A 9,590-nucleotide genomic window follows, 5' to 3' on the forward strand; every position below is an offset into this window, starting at 1 on the left:
CATGACAAAGAAAAGCAGCTTTAAAACACAGGAGAGCCAGGAAACAAAGAGCTGCTCTCACTAGGGACAAATAAAAACCCCAAAGGCACACACCCAGGGACCTACTTCCTCTAATCACACTCTACCTGCACACAGTTACCACCCAGTTTTTAATCCATATGAATGAATTAATCTACAGATTAGGATATACCTCTCATAATATATTCATTTTACTACTGAAAATTTTTGCATTGTCTCACAGGAGATTTTGGGGGACATCTCATATTTTAACCACAACAATCCAGGATAAACTGAATTATATTATGCTGAGCTACCTACACCAGTCACAATGATCTAAAGTGATATGTATTTGTAGGAAAAAATCTGAAAAAAAGAAACAAAGCACCATCAGAATAAATTTTTAAAAGCAAGCAATATTATGGATTTAAATCCAATCATATCAATAATCACTTTAAATGTGAATGATATAAAGACACCAGAGGCGGAGATTATCTGATTGGATAAAAGCCACACCTTAACACATGCAATCTAAAAGAAACCCACTTGATGTATACAGACATAGAAAAGTTAATAGTTAAGGACTTTTTGGTTCCAAGATTTTTTTTTAATCTAAACTAAAATTATTAAAGCATAACTAAGTAATGTTTGTAGGAAGTAGTGCAATTGCAATGTTTTAATGTGGCAAATGAACTAACACACACTGAGTCAATTTGTTTCCATTTTTCAACTTTTCATACTTCAGACCTAAATCACAGAAAATAATATTAACCAATACTTACGAGAGGTTTTATTTGAGATTCTACACTTAAGGAACTCTTTATATCAGTTTTTCTTCTTCTTTTTTTTAAATTTGTTTTGCTTAGTTACACATGACAAGGGAGGTGATTCAAAATGGGGAAGAGAGGAAGAGCATGGGAAGAAGATTACCTCTACATAGGGAAGGGGGGGAGGGAAAGGGAGGGAGAAAAGGAATTGCATGGATGGTGGAAGGAGACCCTCATTGTTATACAAAATATATGTATGAAGATGTGAGAAAAAAATGAATAGCGTTACCCTAGTTTTTCTTCTTTTTTAAAAAATATTTTTGAATTGTAGATGTACACAATATCTTTATTTACTTATTTTTATGAAGTGCTGAGGATTGAACCCAGGGCCTCACATGTGTGAGGCAAGCACTCTTCCACTGAGCTACAACCCCATCCCATCAGCTTTTCTTTGCATTGTGGTAATTAGTAGGCTTTTGAGATTTTTTGTTGTTGTTTATTTTGTTCTCTCATTTAACAACATATGACTTTTTCTTTCCTCAATTGGAAAATCCAACTATTTCATTTTCTGCAAAGTACATGCAAAAGCCATCAAAGACACAATGCTTAAAATATACTATGAAAAATTTTTAATTTATAAGCTGAATGTAAGACTTGAGCAATTTTTTTTCTAAAACATATTACTGAGTTGCTTTGGTATTAGCAAATCATAACAACACTATCACCATATGCAGTAGACAAGAAAAATATGCTTATCTCATTACTGTGTGCTTTAAATGCCTGTTTTAAACCTTAAGACATTCAGAAATGAATTAAAAGTGTGTGTGTGTGTGTGTGTGTGTTAATGAAAAATTGAATCATTTCGTTGTCATTAGAACAATTATTTTTTAATTTTTAAAAAGAGTTCTAGTTTGGAAAAATTTGACAGTATAGTAAAAATAAGTTAATGAATCTTCCCTTTATCTGGCATTTCCAAATAAGAATGTTCTAGATGTTTAAAAAAATGAACTACCAACAAGCAGTAGTTATTTTCTCAACCAATTAAGTTTTGAAAAGTCTCTGCTAGTTGTGTGCTTTGCATTTGCTCCCCTTATAGCATATTTCAACTCACTATCAACATTTCAGTTTCCTAGATACAAAAGGTTCTCTGATGGTCTGTTCAATACCTGCTACTTGACTGAGTGATCAATGAGCGTTGGAGGAGCATCATGTGTCCAGCTGTTCTGTTGAAATGCTTTCAATTTTTTCACATGGGAAAAAATCAGTTGAAACAAATCAACCTTTTCAAATGTATTTTTATTCAAGAATCTCTGCTGCTGACTTTATTTTCAACACTGACAGACTAATGGATGCCAATGTAACTAGCAAATACATTTGTAGTTCAGATTTGCAAAGATTTACTCAACTGAAACACTTTTTTTAGAAGAAAATAACTAAGGCTTAGGAAAAAAAAGTCAAAATTTCTTAGGAACCCTATGGACGTGTATTATTTATTTCTTGAAACCAAACTACAGATACTTGATAATCTGCTAATAAAAATTAAACATGTAAAATTTCCTTACCAACCTTGTGGAAATGGAAATATATTTTCAGAAAAATAACTATGAAGTACTTTGTGGTTTATTCACCATCAAATTATGTTGTTCAGATACCTATGTTACTTCTGACCTTGATCTACTAAAGAGAAACTGTAAATATCCTTTGAATTTTTCACAATGGCTTCACTGAATATGGAATTGACATAATCTTGCTGGTTTTTGTTTTCCCTTTTGTTTGCTTATTCATCCCATCTATACTCACAGGGCAGTGCAAAGGGATTTAATGTATGCAAGGTAAAATATTTTTAATTTTTAAGAAATCAGGGAATGCAGCTGTCTGCTCCTTAGTGTTTGACAGATGACATATTCTCATCAGTCCTTGTGTAGTGCCAGTCACATCACTGAGACAGGATGGTGAAGGTGGAAGTGAACAGATTTGGCCATATTGGCTCCGTAGTCAACAGCCTGCTTTCAACACTGGCAAAGTGAATATTGTTGCCATCAATAACTTCTACATTGATCTCAACTACATGGTCCATATGTTCCAGTATGATTCCACACATGATACAGTCAAGGCTGAAAATGGGAAGCTTGTCATCAATGGAAACTCCATTTCCATCTTCCAGGAGTGAGATCATGCCAACTACAAATGGTGCAATGCTGAAGTTGGTGCATATGTTGTGGAGTCCACTGGTGTCTGATTTGAAGGAAAGTACCAAAATAATAATCATTTCTGTCCCTTCTGCTGCTGATGGCATGTTTGTGATGCATGTGCACCATGAGAAGTACAACTCCCTCAAGATCATCAGCAATGCCCTCAACTGCTGAATCCCCCTGCCCAAGGTCATCCACAATTTTGACATAGAGGAAGGACCCATGACCACAGTTCTTGCCATCACTGCTACTCAGAAGATTGTGGAAAGCCTCTCTGGAAAACTACATGATGGCTACATGATGCCAAGAACATCATCCCTGTGGTTCAGTGGCTCTGACAAGACCAGAAGCAAAGTCATCCCTGACCTGAATGGGAAACTCACTGTCCTAGCCTTTCTTGTCCCACCGCTGATGTGTCAGTCATACATCTTACCTGCTACCTGTAGTAAGCTACCTAATATGACATTAAGAAGGTGATGAAGCATGTATTGGCTGCTCACCAAGTGCATCCTGGGCTACAGGGAGGTCCAGGTAGTCTCCTGAAACTTTAACACTCTGCCCCTTCCACCTTTGATGTTAAGGCTGGCATTGCCTTCAACAGCCACATTGTAAAGCTCATTTCCAGGTATGACAATGAACTTGGCTATAGTAACATGTAGTAAACCTTAAAGTCATCATGGCTACCAATTACTAAAGAAGAAAAAGCCCATGGACCACCTCCAACAAGAACACGAAGAGAAGAGAGAGGCTCTCATCCACTTGGGAGCCCCAAAATCATTTCCCAACACACTAAGAAAATCTTAGGAATCCTTACTGTTGTGTATCAATAAATTTCACTGCACCCCACCCCCAAAATTAGGGAATTACTATACATTAATTAATATTAAGCAAAAGTGTAACTGAATTTTATTCACTTTCTAAGCTAAATATTATAGAGTTGTGGTGTTTTTGTGTATGCACACACATGTATGTGTGTGTTTGCATAGCATCCATCAGACATGGAAAGCAACTTAAGCTTGGAGAAGTATAAAGTATCTCCCAATACTCACAGGAGCATTCATGTTACAGAATTTTAGAATCTACTATATGCTATCTAATCAATCACAATCGTGGTCTATTGTTATTGTGAAACTATTAATCAAATCAATGCTATTGATTATTTTGCATAGTTAAGAACTATAAATATTCGAGCAAATAGTAGGAAATATGAAACACAATTTTTAATCAAATTGAATTTTAATTAAAATTTTAACATTTTCCTAGCAAGCACTGATATTGTTTAGCTAAAATTAATTGAACTGTTTTGTAGCATCCATGAGAATATCTAAAATACTTAGAAAAAGGGGCAAAAAGTTAGTGGAACTAATAAGTGATTCAGTGCATATGCATATTACAAAGCCAATTGCAAGAATGTCAACCTAATTCTGTGAAAGAATGGAACCTGTATAAAGTAAGTAAGTAAAGCTTTCAAAATTTGTAAATTTGTGGAAATTACTTCCTCAATTAGAACATTTATATTTATTATACACTAAAGGTCTTAGAACCTTAATCAGCCTTTATTCTAAAATATGATTTTTCTTTGTATGTGTGAGTATGGTGCTGAGGATCCAAACCAAGGTCTCAGGCATGCTAAGTAAGCACTCTACCACTGCACTACTCTTCCATCACATAAATATGATTTTTAAATGAGCAACAATGGTGAAAAATGAGCCATGTGCTTTTGCACAGTTTGAGGTTATATATACATTATTATGGTTTGTGAAACTTCTATATCCCATAATTAAACAGAGGTGCCACTTACTAATTTTCTGGAGAGAATGGAATATCTGTTGTTTAATTCCAAAATATCATTTCCATAAATGCTATGCAATTGGAATTGAAATGGATGGGTGTATGTACCTTGTATTTGTGGATGTGATAGCAGTGGTAAAAATGAGCCATTGCAAAAAAAAAAACTGCTATTCTGTGTGGGCTAGGACTGTACTTTTTCATTTCCCCTTCTGATTGTATAACTGTTGTAGTGTCAGCCAACCATCTCCATACACATGGGATTTCAGAAGGTTAACAGAAAAGGCCAATATGGGATAATAACATGACAACATGCTGCAGTCACTCTGACCAAATACCAAAACCAGAAACCAAGTAAAACAGTAAACCAAGTGGAAGGTTTCATGTTAATGTAATATAGAGAGAAGATGTAAACCTAATAATTGTCTTTGAATTGAATCATGGGGAAGGTGTAACTAAGCCTCATGACCTGAGACAAAATTTTCAGTCTCTATCAGCCTAAAAATATACGTTTTTTCTTGTAGGTTTGATAATATTACTCTCTTCCCAGGAAGATACAAGGAACAGAAAGGAACTAAAGAAAAAAAATTGAAATAATTCCACAATTGTTATATTTTAAAACATATATATAAATAATGTTTTATTGCTGCAATGACCTGTATATTTATTATAATTTAAATATTTTGATAATAAGAATTATGTTTGGGCATTAAAGCTTAATTATTTTATCAAATTTTAGAAGAATTTTGTCAGATGAATTTGTGATCAATGTTTCAGTATTTGAGATAATTTATAAACAGTGGAAGCTTTTATTTTTCTAGCTATGGGATTAGTAACACATTTTAGTAGGAAGTTTTTCAATAGAATCATGTCTAATAAATGGAAGATTAAACAAATCACCAACAAAAACAGAGTTGAATATTCCTTTCCACATAAATGAAAGCTCCCTGAAACAATATCAAACAAGGAAGCAATGAAAAGAAAGCTGTGGTGCATACAGAGACCTCTCAGGGCTGAGCAAACATCTTACTACACAAAGGTAATGGAATATCCTAAAAATAAAGAGACCACATCCTTGGTGAGGAAGAGAAAACGTGTTTTTGAAGAGAATGTTACAGACATAGTTAGGAAGTAGGCATTCTAAATTTATAATACGATTCAAGAAGTCTTGAAATCCGTAAAACTACCACAAAAGACATGAACACAAAGCAAAAGAGCCATTCAAACAGTCACAAAAAGGGAAATAGATGAGAAGCATCAGGGAAAAAATGAGACTATTTTGTGACTAAGGCAATGAAGAAAAGTGAAAAAAGAAGGAAAGAAGGAAGGAAGGAAGGAGGAAAGAAAGAAAGAAACAAACAAAAGTAGGTGATAAGGTACTTCAGGTCTTTAGATTCAAAATTGCATAATCATTTTAAATATTATATTATTATAATAAAGGCCAAATTCAGGAAGGCTTTTACAGTACAAGGAAAGGTCAAAAATAATACAAAAGGAAAGAAAAGTATTCATATGTAGAAGTCATATAAATTCAAATTATGGATTGTTGGTATTTCTGAAGAATAAAATAAATTCATAGAGGTAATAATGTGTGATAGAAAAAAATCATTTCCCAGATTGACTAAATTGCTTAACTTACATATGTATAAGACTCAATTCAGGGAAGATTAATAGTTATATACAAACCTGTTGGCCTCAGATTTATTTATAATAGCAAATTTCAGAATAAAATGAAGGAAAATGTACATATCTTAGAAGAGTTTCAGTAATTCAAGAATTTATGCTGTCTTTGTTTATAAGAAGACAATAAAATATCTTTTTCAGACATGCAAGAGTCAGATACCTTTAAAAAGTTATAAAAAATTGATGGCCTAAACTAAAGTTGATTTTTTTTATTAAGTCAGGATTGAGGAAGTAAGCAAAAACAGGAAAAAAAAGTGTCAAATTTTTACTAACCACAAATATCTATCAAGCCAAAAATATAAGGTGCAACTAGAAAAGATAAAATGAAATAAATAAAACATTTGTATTAATATGGTAAACTAGGGTGTATTAGCCAATTAACTGTATTAGCTCAAGAAAGACCTTGATATGTTTATCAGGTAGGCTATAGTAATGAGGGGATGGAATGATTCACGCTCCTGTTGGAAGATGTTTGGCTTGTTCAAATAATTCTATGAACTGATAGGCTCCTTAAGCCTGCTGCTCCAGGAACTAGAACTAGACCCCACAATAAATAGAGTAGGTGTTTGGTTAGAAGACTTTATTGACAGGCACAGAATGGAGAGGGTGACCTTCAGTTAAAGGCTCTCCTAATTTTTACCAAATATGGAGTCAGCACAAAATGTTGAATCTTAAATTCAACCCTCAAACCACACTACATTTCCCTGCCTTAAAATGAATTGACAGGTTTAAGAAAAAAGAGAAATAACTCCCCAGGAAGTGAAGTACACACTTGACCAGGAGGGAGATTGTAACATGGTAAAGTGATCATTAAAAATGAACTTTAGAGGTGCTTGTTTAAACTCCTTGAAAACATTTGAGAAGTCTGTGTGGCATTGGTATAGAGAATGCATGTCCTTTGAGGGCATGAGTTTATACTGATCAGTGCCTGTGGCAATAGTAATACACATGGGGGATCAGTTTGCTACTTTGTAACTGAAATAGAAGTTCTTTAAGGAATCTATTATACCTCTCAACTAAACCAACTGCCTAGGGTCTAAATTTTAGATGGACTTCCACTAAACACCTTTATCAAGAGCCCTGAATCTTGTTCTCTGATAAATGAGGTGAAGGTCTTGGTCATTATCAGTAATGTGTGTAACTACTTCAGAGAGAAATAGAGTAACCTGGTGGAGCCTTATATTGTACACTTGGAATATATAGAACCATCAATAATGTCGATGTGTCTAGCTTTCCTTTTAGTACAACTAATTTTTCATGAATTTTGCTATTTGTATACAGACATTTAAGATTATTATCTCTTCTCAATATATCAATTATGTCAACATTCTGCAATGTCCTTCTTTATTCCTGGTTCTAGTCATTTTTCTAAATTCTGCTTGGTCTAATATAAATGGAGTCCTGCTAGTTTTCTTCCTGTTAATATTTGCATGATTTATTTTTTCTTAATAATTTTGCCCTGAATCTCTCCATATATTTTGAGAGAGCTTTCTGTTGACTACACAGACAAAACACATTGACTTTATATAAAACTTTCATTCTTTGTTTTTTTAATAGATGACTTTAGTTATTAATATTTAAAGCAGTTTTATATGGTTAGATGGAGATTTAATGCCTACATTTTTTTTCCAAGTTCATTGCCTGGATTTGCATTTAATGTGTGTTTGGATGGTTCCATGTTAGGTGTCTTATTGACCTATTATTCATACCTCATTAAAAATTTTAGTGACTGTTTGAAGATGTATAATCTATATTTTTCATTAATCAGCCTATTTCCAAATAATAGAATGACACTTTATATATAAAACAAAAATTGAAAAGTAAATACATTGAATTTTAAAAATTATTTTGAAAAGAACTTAGTTGAAAAACTCCAGCTATCCATAATCTCAATATAACAATAGTTTAAAGCTACAGTAATCAAGAGAGTAGGATAAAAACAAGAAGGCATAACATAAGTCAATAGGATAGAATTAGAGTATAGAAAGTACACGTGTGTATAAGTTGATATCTCTAAACACAAAAGTAGATTTGTCTAGATGTGTATTAATAAATGTAGAACAAAAATTAGAATAATCATATAGCACTAATCAACATAGATATTAAAAGTGTATTCATAAACACTCCAATCCTATAGTTTTCATAGACAACAATTGACAAGTTCCCAAAGAAGAGAAAATGATCATTTTTATGTAACTACTTTCAAATTATGGTATTGCAGAAATATTTCACCAACATTTCCATATATAGAGTGGCTAAAATATCATCCTAGAGAAGCAGAATATTAGAAGTATATAACAATCTCATTTACAAAAACAAATGTAAAATAATCCAGCAATGTGCAATTATCATTCAGTAAAGATCCCAGATGAATCTGGACTTAGCAGTTAGTGAAGGATAGCCAAATTATATCCTCATGTAGCATGAAACTTGACTCAAAGGATTACTTTTAATGCATATATGTCTGCCAAAACAAAATAAAGCAATTTTAAGGGACATAAAATCCATACTTTTTGTGAAATATCTACTTTCTCCAGCATCAAATAAAAATTACTAGTCTTACCATTAAACATGGAAATCTAACCCAAAATGAAAGGAAAACATTATTCAACAGTAACACTAACTGGACTAAAAGAGATAATGGAAACACTAAAAAAGAATGTTAAAATAGGTACTATGATTGCATACTTATATTCAAAGGGAAATATAATGAAAAAACAAGTAGAACCAATAAAAAGAACAAAGTGGAAATTCCAAACCAAAAATATAATACCTGAAATAATTAAATCATTATAGATAGAATATATATGAAATTTAATATAGAATAAGCTTTCAATAAGTGGTCTAACATATGAATATGTTATCCCAGAGAAAAGTAATGGAGAAGACCAAAGAAGTGTTTTTTAAAAAATATTAAACAAAATTTTACAAGACTTAATGGAAATATACATCATAGATCAAAAAATCTCAATAAATTTCAAAGATGATAAACAGCTACACAAGAATGAGACTCAATACACATACACTCATACACATTGTAATTAAATTGCTAAAGTTTGTGTTAAGAGGAAATTCGTAAAAGCAGCTAGAGGAATAATAAAAGATATTGCATACATAAATAAGCTAAAATACAGTGGAATGGTATCTTTAACGAAAATATTAT

General features: G+C 32.6%; 1 pseudogene; it reads left to right on the forward strand.

The window, feature by feature from the left end:
- The first annotated feature begins 2,713 nt into the window (after positions 1-2,713).
- Positions 2,714-3,615, forward strand: LOC124095740 (glyceraldehyde-3-phosphate dehydrogenase-like; annotated as a pseudogene).
- The last annotated feature ends 5,975 nt before the right edge of the window (positions 3,616-9,590 follow it).

This window comes from Marmota monax, unplaced genomic scaffold (genome assembly GCF_021218885.2).
Source record: "Marmota monax isolate L192 unplaced genomic scaffold, Marmota_monax_Labrador192_F-V1.1 WCK01_AAM20220418_F8-fsc00030, whole genome shotgun sequence".
Classification (NCBI taxonomy): domain Eukaryota; kingdom Metazoa; phylum Chordata; class Mammalia; order Rodentia; family Sciuridae; genus Marmota; species Marmota monax.